Below are 13467 nucleotides of genomic sequence, written 5' to 3'. Positions count from 1 at the left end.
TTAACTCGTTGTAACGCATGAGTATTTTTTCTAGTAAGAACATACAAATAGTAAGCTTCCTAGAGTGATACTTTTATAAGATGCAGTGCACCATTTTAATTACCAGTGAAGAAGCAAGCCTTCACTGAAAAATCGAAGATACTGGTGCTCCAAGACTGTGGACCTAATTCCAAATAATTCATTCATGTCAGGAATAATTTGAATTGACATCTTTAGTTGCAGCGCGGTCGTTATCTTAACACATTCTGGTCTTTTTATACTCAATGTAAAATACTTTCATAATTCCTGAAATCTGAACAATATAAGAGATTATAAAAAAGCAGCACTTTGTTGTACCTGAAGCCTTTGGAGTATAAAAAAATTACATTGTACAGTCCGCAATCATAGGCTGAGCATTTATAATGAAGTGATTTTGTTTATGTGAAAAGAACTATTGTGTGAAGATGTTAAAACATTGATAGTTGAAAAAAGTTCTCGAAAGATTGGTTGTCTAAAATTATATCACTGAAAATCATGGGTACATTGTGATAGTATAGTAAGTTTTTAAAATTTAGCTATGCCACACTATTGTCTTCCCTGTTAATTATTTTTTGTTTTTATTTATTTCCCTGATAATAGGAGAACAGACATATGTGATCATCAGGGTGGATCGATTACTTGACTAGGCCGAAAATAAAACAATGCAGGCCCACACATGCACGGGCCATCTCCATCTGACCTTCCAGGCGCATGGTGCACCTGATGTGCCCCAACCCCTGTCACATGATGATGAGCACATCCCAGCTACACTTGAAGTAAACAAGGGTGATGGTTTACGTCATACGTCACATGGAGAAAATGAAGATGACGTAAACCAAGTTGATGGATTACGTCTCACCAAGAATGATCAAGCATATTATGGTCCAATTACGTGCAGCCATACTAGGAAAATACAACAAGAGGTGAACTCGCTCTTTGCTCAACTTAATCCAAATTTTAGTGAGAATTTTATACTACCTAAATGCTCTACATTTGTATTGCTCAGGTTTACGCCCGAGGACATCATCACTACGCCAAGAAGGATGGGTTACGTTGAGGGCGATAAGGGTTACGTCGAGGAGGAACCAGCCCATGCCCAACCAGTAGCTGTCTACGCCAACAAGAAGATGGTTTACGCTGTAAAAGACTCATCTTCCAAGGCTTGTGCGACCCAACCAGTCAATTTTCTCCATGCTTAATATATATGGTTAGAAAGATAATCAAGTCTAGTTTCATCACCAACAAACGGCTCATCATTTCGACTTCCCAATAAGGAGTTATGGACAAATCATTGAAGACTGCTCAGAAGCTAAACAGACACGCGAGTCTTCTCGGAAATTCACTTATTATGACCTTTGAGCTAGCCTATGTCCAGTAAACTCCGAAGACTTTTCATTACCATCTAGGAGGGTTGTTCCTAGTATAAATATCCCCTATGTTTTATCATTAAAAAGACTTTTGATAATGAGAATATGAACCCCTTTTGTTTAGCTGTGTGCTAGCAAATTCACAGAGAGATCTCTATCCCTTTGCTCTTGTAATTTCCTTGTGAGATTACAGAAGCGACGTTCGACACCCCCCAATTGGTGCTTCTGGTCCCTTCGAGGAATTTCTTTGATTGAGTCCAGGTTGTGTTGGTCGGTAAACTTAGAGTGTGGTTGGGCGAACCCTCGATTCAGGTTGCCGTAACAGAGACAGTGGTTGGCTTCGAGTACGATCGTCAGGTTGCACTGTTATCTTGGCTGCTTGCAGTTAGTTATCTTGGTCTCTTTAAGGCTAATTATCGGTTCGTAATCCTACGCCGTGAAGATCGGGACATCAGCTCTACCGGGGTCATATCAGCACCTCTCCTTGTATTTTTACCTGATAACAATTTTCAGGATGTTATATCTGCGCATGGTTGGTAGGGAGGATGAGTATCACCCCTAGGCTTAAAACAAGGGTGATTGTCAATGTTTTCACTATGTGACATCCTGGTTGGCAAATTAGCTCGCAAATCAAACATAAAAGGAAACAATAGATGTTACACTGGACATGGAGGTGAGGATGACATGTGAGTGACATTATCACTCTTTACCAACTAGGAAGGTGGCCCGCATGATGCGCGGGCATTTATATTGTTGAAAGATAAGATTATAGTTTATTTAGAAATTGTCTCATAGGTAATAAACTTGGGATCGAACAATATCCTTTTAAAATGATTCAGGGGTTCTATTTTCTTAATGTAACTCAAAAAACATTCAGACTCTTGAATACAAGATGGATTAAGTTAGTACAACTTTACTACCGCTAGCTTAATTATCAACCATATCACTTGTATACATACCATGCAAATATGGGTACAAGCGAAAATTGCAAAATCAAGGAACTCAAAATGGATCATCTTATGAAGGCATATAACGAACAAATTAATGGTAAATTAAAACTTGGATTTCCCCCCTGTATATAAGTTCAACAATTTCATATTTTCTCCATAGTTTTGAAGAACTTTAAAAGGTTTTGGTGCATACAAATCACCTACACCATCGCTTTGCTTGGTATTGCAAAATATCAACATTGTTTGAAGCTAATTTCTTTAGTTTTTGCAAGTTTCATTATTTTCTTGAAACAATAATTGTTTAAAATAAGACTATAATTATATAAATTTAATTAGTATGGGTAGTTTACTTATAAATTTTGAAGTGTTTTGAAGTAAAGTTTTTCTATCATGTAGTCTGGTTATATCAATAATATAGTTTTGTTCAATAAATTCAATATTATTTACATCACCAGAATTAATAAAAATTTATGAAACCATCCATGACTACTTAAAATTTTGGTTTGTCTGATTTGTTTATTTCAAATTTAGATAATCACATATTCTCCTTCTAATCGGTGTGTTTGTCATTATTCATAATAAAAAAAACACTCCTTGTACAGCTGACACATCATATTGTCACTCAATCACATACAAATGTAAAATATTTGTCATTATTCTCGGACCGCTCATTCCTCATTGGTATCTTCCACTCATCCATCATCTTATAATAGAAGTATACACCATATTTTGTCTAACTATTTAGTTTACATAAGGGACAACACCACGCTCCTCCTCCCTCATGCATGGGACACAGTGTCCAATTTTTTTCCAAAGCAAGTTTTTAATTAACACATGTAATTAGAATATTACATGTGTAATATATGTGTATGTGACACATGGTAATTTTTATTCTAGCTTCGCCCTGCTTATATACTGTATAGAGAGATTAATTATATTCAACCTGCAGTGCTTGATTCTTCTTCTTTCTACATTGCATCTTCGCGATTTGTTTTCATGTTATTAAAAAAACCAATCGTTGCCCATTGATGATTTGACACGTTTTCATTTTAGCGAAGCAGTAGCGCTATAACATCATGATCACCTTAGCTACCTTAGGTATACGATGCTTCGTCATGCGTGTAGAAGGTAAAGACGTCACATGTGTTGTATAGAGAGACAAAGAGGACTTCCGAGGCTAGATCTCATGGTCTAAATAATATGTCCACCGGTTTAACTAAAAATCGATAAACAAATATTTTTATTAGGAAATAGTCTAAAATAATTGGTACATAATATCATATAATGGTGTTAACTCTATTTTTAAATATTGTAGATCTAATTTATTTACATCTAATTGTAAAGAGTTATATGTTGACATTCAATGTTAGTAAAGCAACTATTATGTAAAGTTTATTATCATGAATAATAATAATTATAGTGGCTCAACTAAATACATGGAAAAATGGAAAGGGAAAAAGAGGAAGGTCCTCCTGAGTGGAAGGAAAGGCGGGTACGTAGGGAGAGAAGAGGTGGAATAGTAGTTTAATCTAACGGCTTATAATATTGGACACACCAATTTATGTGGAAATTAAGGGATATATGTTTTGTTTTTTTTCTCAAATTTTGTAGCATTTGGTAACTTGAGAGCGTTTTGAGGAACTTTAATGGACATAAGTCGTATCGTTTGGTTGAGACACTTATATAAGGACAATATTAACCGGAGAACATCCAGCACGTTTTGTCCCTAAATTGTTTTCGTCAGTTTTGCTTTTTATAATTTTGTAACATAATAGTTATCTTTATACTATATTGTATTTATGTAATACATAGAAGCAATTATTTATAATGTTATTCATCAACTGTAAAGAATGGTAGGCTTATTTTCTTTAAAAAAGCATGCATACTAAATTAAGTGTTAAATGAAAATTAAGACTTTTTTAATTGGATATAGGTTATTGTTTTCTATTAATGGATGAATTGGGTGGACATGAAAGTCCACTAAATGCATTGGTTATATAGTCTAATATGATTTGGTGTAGTTCGAGATGCGGCCTAGGAATCCAAGAATTGAGAATTTTTTTACGGTGGATTAATTGTTTTTTGGATTTTAATATTTGTATGTTAAAATTCAGCAGCTATCAGTGAGATGGAGTAACCTCAGTTTTGTATTTTTCTTCAGAACAGAAGAATTAAACATTGGTGCTAATTACGTCTAAATAGAAAAAAGTACATTTAGTTCTAATAACAATGATTAAAAGAAGCAATATTAAACACATACCTCATAACTGTTGATCTTCGTTCTTTCTGCCCCATAATGTTTTCTTGTCTGTAAACTCAAAGTAGTAGTCCGAGAAACATTCTTTTTTGCTTTGACCTATTTTATTATTGTATCGTGATAAAAAAAGATTTTGAGATATCTTTCGGTACACAGTACATATCATGTTCCATAACTTTGATTATTTTTAAAAAATGTATAATGAGTTTATCTTAATTTTTGGCCTAAAGTGGTTTGCCAATTGCTTTGGGATTGAGGCATGTATTGAGTTGCCTCGAAGAAAATAGTATTTACATAATAGAACAATATATTAAATGACATGTTTGCAACAATCATACCTTGCATCTAGTAGACTCATCTGTATACCATAGAACTCACAGCCATTGTAAGATTAACCGCATCCTATAGCCTAATCACTCTTACTTTAATTATACACAATACTTATCATGTTCCATAACTTTGGAACTTTTAAAAATATATAATGAGTTTATCTTAATTTTTGGCCTAAAGTGGTTTGCCAATTGCTTTGGGATTGCGGCATGTATTGAGTTGCCCCGAAGAAAATAGTATTTACATAATAGAACAATATATTAAATGATATGTTTGCAACAATGATACCTTGCGTCAAGTAGAATCATCTGTATACCATAGAACTCATCAGCCATTGTAGGATTAATCGCATCCCATTGCCTAATCACTCTTAATTTAATTGTCCACCTATCATTTTTTCTGTGTTAACGCAGTAATCAAATTGTAAAGTACCATGTTATCTGCAAATGTTCATATGCAATATAATATAAACATTTATGTTATTCAATAGATGCAATATAGTGTAGCCTTAATTAATACAGGATAGCATTATTGTGTTCTTCTATAGGTGCACGATTACCTTCTTTTGCCAAATATGAGCAGCCTGAATTGAGTAATGTCACCAAACACCTCTTATGCCAAGATGAGTCGCCAGATAGAGTCGTGTATTGTAGAGATTAAAATACCATCTGGTCGTGGTGTTGCTGAAGGAGATAATAATCTTGCCTGCTTGATCGATTTAAAATTTGCTAATCTACTGACCGGTGTATATATGTATATGTAGAGATAATGTGATATTAAGTTGACCGGTGTATATATGTATATGTAGAGATAATGTGATATTAAGTTGACGTAGGATAGCTAATCTTGCCAGCTTCATTGATTCAAAGTAGGAAACTAATCTTGAGATAAATACGCTCCATGTTATGATCATGGCAAAAGCGCACGTGTGGGTCCTCAACTTCTAGGCGCGGGTTCACGTTGTGCCATGTGGCATGTTGAGAGCGTTTTGAGATAATGTGATATTAAGTTGACGTAGGATAGCTAATCTTGCCAGCTTCATTGATTCAAAGTAGGAAACTAATCTTGAGATAAATACGCTCCATGTTATGATCATGGCAAAAGCGCACGTGTGGGTCCTCAACTTCTAGGCGCGGGTTCACGTTGTGCCATTTGGCATGTTGAGAGCGTTTTGAGGAAGCCACATGGTAGTTCGAGAACGTTTGTAGGAAGTTTAATGGATTTTTAATATATAATAGATAGATAGATAGATAGATAATAGATAGATAGATAGATAGATAGATAGATAGATATAGGATGGACATAGACACCACGTCATTAAAAAAAAACACTTTCATTAATTTTAGACAAGGGATAAATATGAACGAATTTAAGAGTTAGGGAACCGACATTCATACTTGAGCGACTATAATCAGGCAAAAGCAAAGTTGAGAGACAAATGCGGACTTCTTCCGTTCTAAAATTAAGTACGAGTACAGCTGGCACGATTTAATTTTTGTTTCGTATAAGAGGCTACTTTTTTTTGCCATGCTATTCTTCAATGAGATATGGAGTTTACTGGAGACAAGAGCATGTCTAAGTTATATTATTATACATACTTATTAGTGGTACAAGATTTTAAACCAAATCTGGTTTTCTAGTACATGAAGACAGTACCACTCCTAAGAGCAGGTATAATTACTAACTATCACTGCTACAGAAAAATAGATAGAGGTCGACACTACAGGTGCTGGAAGTGGTATAATCGGCACGTATAGTGTTTTTCACGCCCACACGCCCGCCAGCCCACCAAAGTACCATAAGCAATAGAAAGAGATCGTGAAGGAATAAGCGATATGAAGTCCTCGTGGGCCATGACAGGTTATCTTCTCGTGGGCGCGGTGAATATGACCATCGCCTCGAGCGGATTGGGTTATCAAACGTGAGGGAAGCAGCCAAGCACGTGGGTCATGGAGCATAAGCAAGCTGGTAGGGTGTGCGCAAAAGGAGGTCACAAGCGCGGACTAGGGGATAGGGAGGAGAGCCTGGTGAGAGGAAAGTGCTGAAAATGGCTGAGTAGGACGGTGGGGAGAGAGAATTTTGGTCCGGAAACGGCCGATTGATATAGGATTTTATATTTTAGGTTTTTATTTTTTTATGAAAACTCTAAAATTGGTTTTGGTTTATTAAAATTATTCTCTTTTTGTGCTCTAAAAATTCAAGTAAAAATGTTTGAGTATGGGTAATATATGAAAAATACTGCAAGGCAAATTAGAATTTTTACTGGACTTATCATTTGAGACTTATTTTTAGGTTTTCAACTATTTATATAAAACATTAAAAATTCCTGTCCAGGCTTACACACGCAGATTTTTGTTGGTCTCATGGCTCATGCAGGACATGCAAAATTTAGTTGCAGTAAGATGCAGATCTTTTAAAATTTTAGTTGCAGTAAAAAAATGCAGATCTTTCAAATATGGATGCAGGTTTTTGTCGTTTGCCATATGGAACAACCCTAGTGTATCCTCATCATGCCTTCTCTGAATTTTTTGATACGACCACCTGCTTAATTGTATAAAAAAGATGTTATACATTTTGTTGTGTAAGTTTAAGATTTTAGAAATTCTTTAAAGCTATAATTCAGTAACTTTATCATGAAATTATTAAAGGTGAGATAACAAAAGCAGTCAGGTGCAGATATGTTGAAGCATCTAGTTACACAAGCTTCACCGCATCCAGTCACACGATTTTGATATCGCGAGAGTTAAAACAAATTCACAACAAAGTATATATAATATCCTGGTTAAGCAACAATGTCTTCATTATCTATTTGCTGCCAGCCTACTGAAGAAATTGCTCCGCTTCCACCATTGAACAGACCTGATACTACATGGGGAACCACTCAAGGTTTGCGAGCTTATTATATATTGATGAAAGGAGGGGGAAGTAACTCCCTACACAAATTAAGTTGGATTGATGTCAACACTGATGATTATTCAGTTTACTAATCTGAATAAATTTATCAGTTTCACTCCATCACCTGACACCTGTGATCACAGTGATTAGGTCTGATTAACTCCAAGGGGAACCGCAAAAGGTTTGCCAGCTAAAAGTGATAAGACCTGATAGTACACTATGAGGAACCAACTCACGGTTTGCAAGCTAAACTGAGAAAATTGTCTCCAGCGTACTGCCTCGTTTGAGGTGTTGATCCTACTTGCATTGGCATTTGGAGAATCTGGTGGCAGCAGAGTGGCATTCTCATATGACAATGTCAAATCAAAAGGTTCTAACTTCTCAGTCGATCGGAATAGTTATAATCTGACTCAGGAGAGCAAAAGAATGTCAACAGAGGAAAGCTTGTGCAACCCACAAAACTAGTCTGAAAAAAAAATTCTAGATTGGATCGACACCTCCAAATTGTAACCATTTGCTAGTAACAACAATTTCTAAGTTGGCTTGAGGAATCCAAATTGTGAAGCCATCAGTACCTAGCATTTTCAAGTGTGCCTCTATGAGAGTGCTCAACAAAACTAGTCTAAACAAAAGACTCTTGGGTGTGTCTATTTGAGTTTCTGAACAACATGATGGGTCAATGCTGAATAAGATCAAACCATACTAGAAATATAAATCAAAGCATAGCACGAATTGAAAAAACAAAAAATCATAGCCAGACCACAAGTAGTAACATTATTATATTGATGAAAGAAGTGGGGAAGTAAAAATTCCCCACACTTAGCTAAATTATTCATCATATCTTTCTAACGCTACCTCCTCCTCCCGACTGGTTCTTCTTCACGGTAACCCCGTTCCGGAACCTTCTCCGGCCAGGGGGAGCAACAATTCGAGGAGGAACTTTACTGTCTTCTTCTCCATCGTCGTCGACAACGACCTCGTACTCGGCGTAGCCTTTGGTGTAGTACTGGTTGAGGATCCCATCCCGTTCCCCGCGGATATGGTTCTGAATCTCGATGAAGCTGGCCTTCTCCGCTTCCCTCTCATCCTCATACGCCTTGAGCTTATCGATGAGGTCCTGGGGAAAATTGGCGAGGGTTTCCTCGCCCAGGGCCTCCAAGAGGCTGGGCATGTTGTCGTTGAATGGTATCTCCACGTCCTTGTACGCGATGCAGTTGTTGATCTGCTCTTGGGTAAACCGCATCGTCTTCGTCTTCTTCTTCGTCGTCGTCGTCTTCTTCTTCTTCTTCTCCTCCATCACCGGCGCCTCGCCTTCGCCGGAGGGATTCACCGCAGGTTGTATCACCAAAGCCTTACCTTGGCCCGAAGGATCCATGCCCAGAGCTTTGCCTTCCTCGGATGGATTCATTGCCGAAGGATCCATCACCGGAGGAGGGAAGGTTCGTCGGCGCTGGAGTTATGCCCCTTTGCACTCGTCGATCCCGAATTCTTGACTAGAACGAAATAGACTGCTTCAACATATATACCTACCCAACTGAGTCGGGATCGGAATCGCTTCTCAAGTAGTCGGGCTCGATATTACGTACTACTACTGTATATCGGAATTTGAATACGCATCCGAGGCCGCCATCTTCCTTCGGCTTCCTGTTCCGGGTAGTGGATCGCGTTTGGGCGGCCATCTGGCCCATTAACACGTTTGTGAAGCCTGTTTTCTGATTTCTCCTTTGGTCGGACCCTCCGTTTTTTAATATAATATAAAATGGTGACGTTGACTTTTGGATGCTTAATGTTATTCAAAAGTTTTGTGTAAATGCATGAGATATAAATCAAACGTGATAAAACAACTCAAAACAAAACTAAATTATAATTACGTTTTATTTAATAAGACGATATAATCAAATGTGTATAAAAAATCAGTGACGTCTCCCGGTCAAAAAAAAATCAGTGACGTCATTCTACTAAAGATTGAAAGTAATACTCCCTCCATTCCAAATTGATCTACATATAGTTTTTTTGGAGGTTATTCATAAATGATCTACATATTTGTGTTCATTCATTAAGTCTATTCGTTATTTGTGCATTGGAGTAAATGGACATTGATGTATGCATTCATGCACACAAGTATTTATAACCCACATGCAATAACTTGATTTGCTATTGGCTAAGAGATAGTGGGGATGGTGCATGCATCGAGTTTGTTGCTAGAGTAAATATAGTATGAGAGAGTTATTAGTTTTTCTTGATCTTGGTGTACCTATGAAATATGTAGATCAATTTGGAATGGAGGGAGTATATTTTAAGCCTAAATTTATTTTGGGCTGTTGAAATTTAAAAGAAAATATTACAATCCATAGAATATACAATGTTATATAACATTGACCTGTGTAAACATTTCTTCCGACACAAAATTAAGGGTTAATTACATCCATATGCTATTGTAAATTTCAAATTTTAAAATATGACATCTCTATTTATTTATTTGGCATCATGCCATTACGATGCATATAAAACGAAAAAGTACGAATTACCCTCTGAACTATCACGATCGACCGAATTACCCCCTGAACCCGAAAATCAGACATTGCTCACCCTGAACTTTCAATACTGAACGAATTACCCCCCTCGACCCAATCCAGAGCAGTTTTGTCCTACGTGGCTTACGCGTGACAATCCAGTCAGCATTTTCTTTTTTTAAAAAATTATGGGACCCACCTGTCATACCTCCCCTTCCTCTCTTCCTCCCTCTCTTCACTCACTCACTCTCTCTCTCTCTCTCTCACACGGGGCGGCGTAGGGGCGGGAGGTGGGTGGTGGGCGCAGCTGGGTCATGAGCAGCTGGCGGCGAGCAGCGGCGGGCGTAACCCACGCGCACGGCACGGTGATGCCGATGACGGAGGCAAAGGTGAAGTAGTGGAAGCCACAGACGGCGTAGCAGAACTCTTCCACCTGTCATACCTCTCATCAACCCATTCCATCTCTCTCACGCACGTGCTCAGGCTAGGCAGCGGGTGACCTGCGGCGGAGGCGGAGCTCCCCAGGCAGCGGGTGGCTGAGGTGGAGCCAGCGGACGGCGGTGGAGATGGACCTCCCGGGGCAGTGGGCGGTGCTGGCGGAGGCAGTGCGGGCGGCTGAGGCAGAGGCGAAGGCAGAGATCCCCGGGCGGCTGAGGTGGAGGCAGAGCGGGCGGCCAGCGGACGGCTGATGCGAAGGCAAAGGCGGAGATCCCCGGGCGGCATATGTGGAGACAGAGCGGGCGGCTGAGGCGGAGTCGGAGTGGGCGGCTGAGGTGGAGGCGGAGGCGGAGCTCCCCGAGCGGTGAGCGTAGGTTGGGCGGGCGTGGAGGGACGCCTACGACCGACGCACCACGCTCCGGGCACTTGGGTGTTAGCAGACCATAGCCGTGGTGGCGGTGGCGATGGCGCGAGAGAGACCGCCGCCTCCATGTCCTGTGTCGTTGCCTCCGTGTCCCGCACGTGCCGCCGCCTGCTGCCGCCCACCGCCTGCATGCTACCGTGCACAAGAAAGGAAGAGTGAGAGAGAGAGGAAGAGAAGAAAGAGGAGGTGAGAGAGAGTGACAGGTGGGCCCCACCATTTAAAAAAATGTAAATGCTGATTAGATTGCCATGCGTACGCCACGTAGGAAAAATCGCTTTGGATTGGGTCGAGGGGGTAATTTGTCCGATATTGTAAGTTCAAGGTGAACGATGACTGGTTTTTGAGTTTAGGGGGTAATTCGATGGACTGCAGGTAGTTCAGGGGGTGGGGGGTAATTCGTACTTTTTTCCATATAAAATCGATACAAGTACGTCCGAGACAAAGTATTGAATCTTTTTGATAGGAAACATATGGGCCTGAGCCCATGAAGCCCATCCTATATACACTTATTAGGCCTACACCTAAACCTACCATATATAAAATTTAGTTATATAAGGCGGAGGGGTGCTACTCATTGTACTAGTGAACATGAAGAAATGATTGAGAAATAGGCATACCCTCATATCTCCGTGTCTCCAATTCTTGTTGAATTATACAACCACTCTGGACTACACATCTAGCACACGACGTTCTACCAGAGACCGAGAAAAGAAGAATGGTAAGAACTCGCAGATTCATTTTGCATCTCGTTGATTCAATTGCAAAAAATGAATTCCTCTCCCCGTTCTCGTTCTGCTTTTGCCATTCCCAACGAAATTCACCACAGCTGACTAGGAGTCGCCAGCACATGCCGATTGGTCGAAACCGCACGTGGTCAGCAAACACTGCGTTGGTGTGCCGGCGACGCACCATGGCAGTGAACCCGCACCATGGCTGCAAGCTCGCGCATGCTACAGCACAGCCACAAGTCTGCGCCGGCAACGCACACTGGCTGTGCCCCGCGCTGGCGTGCACTCGGCAGCAATCCGCGCCACGGCCATGCCCGAGGCCGCGTGTTGATGGTCGTTATTGACCAATTTCGACCGTCAATATATCCAGAATAAAGGAGAACTAGCAATGCTTGCAATATATATTTCATTAGAAATAATCTATCTCCACCGAGATCTTCACATAAATGAAGGAAAATCGATGGAAAATAACCAAACAATCAATCGAACCCCGTCAAGAGGCAGACCTATGGTTGGATGGGCCCATAAACTCTATTAAACATCTATACCACTGGGTTAAGGAGTCATGAGAGGAGGCCCAAGAGGAAGCAGCAGGCTGGGGAGCCAGCCAAGGTTCGGCCGAACCTCCGCTGAGGCCTCTCATCCTAGTCTTCCATGTGGATGCTCCTAATCACTCCCCAATAACGGTTGCAGGACATTTCAGACATTTTCAACCGCCATAACCATCATTGGCAGCCTATTGAAGGACCTCATCACCTCCATTCCAAAGTGCACCAAGAAGGATCATTTCAAGAGCAATATTTTTAGTACAGCACCAAAACACTACTTTGTGCAATATTTTTAGTACAGCACCATTTCTCCTTTATGTTTGTCGTTCTTTTTGTTGAGCATACATTTTTAGAGGTGCCATCTGCCAGCTTTGAAGCTAATTTTTTATGAAAGCTTTAGCTCATATCCATATTCGTGACGGAAAAATGGTTTGTTCGCATTGGTTTAGGCAAATGGCATTCTCATTTTTACCATTCTACTGCCTCTAGACCCCAGTTGCAAGAACAAAATTCAAATCATAAAAATTAAATATTGAGATTTGGAGCACTACAAACAATATTCTTTCTAAAAATAGATGCAATTCTTCTGAGTCCATATGATGCATCTTTTGGAGTGATTAGGATCTGATCATGAGAATTATCCAGTTATGCACCTATTTAAATAATCTCTCAAAATGTGTATGATTAATGCAACGAGTTCAATAATTTATCATGATGCCTAATCTAATCCTTTTTACTCAATTATCTTGCAGGCAATCTTGATAAATTAATTGCTCTACTTTAGAGAGTTTTTTAACTACAGGCAGGTGAGATGACCACCAGCACAGTAGCTCATTACAAGAGCAGAAATTAACCGGAGTGAAGATTGTTTGGCAGCTGAAACTGCACTGTGTAGACAGTAGCCCTTGCTTGAGAAGTGATGGCCATGACTTTGAGCCTTTGATCATCTGGAACAGCAGCACTTCAGTATGCAATGCAAGCTCTTGGAACTTGGAAGTG

Source organism: Oryza sativa, chromosome 12 (genome assembly GCF_034140825.1).
Source record: "Oryza sativa Japonica Group chromosome 12, ASM3414082v1".
Taxonomy (NCBI): Eukaryota; Viridiplantae; Streptophyta; class Magnoliopsida; order Poales; family Poaceae; genus Oryza; species Oryza sativa.
Note: the sequence above shows the minus strand (reverse complement) of the source record.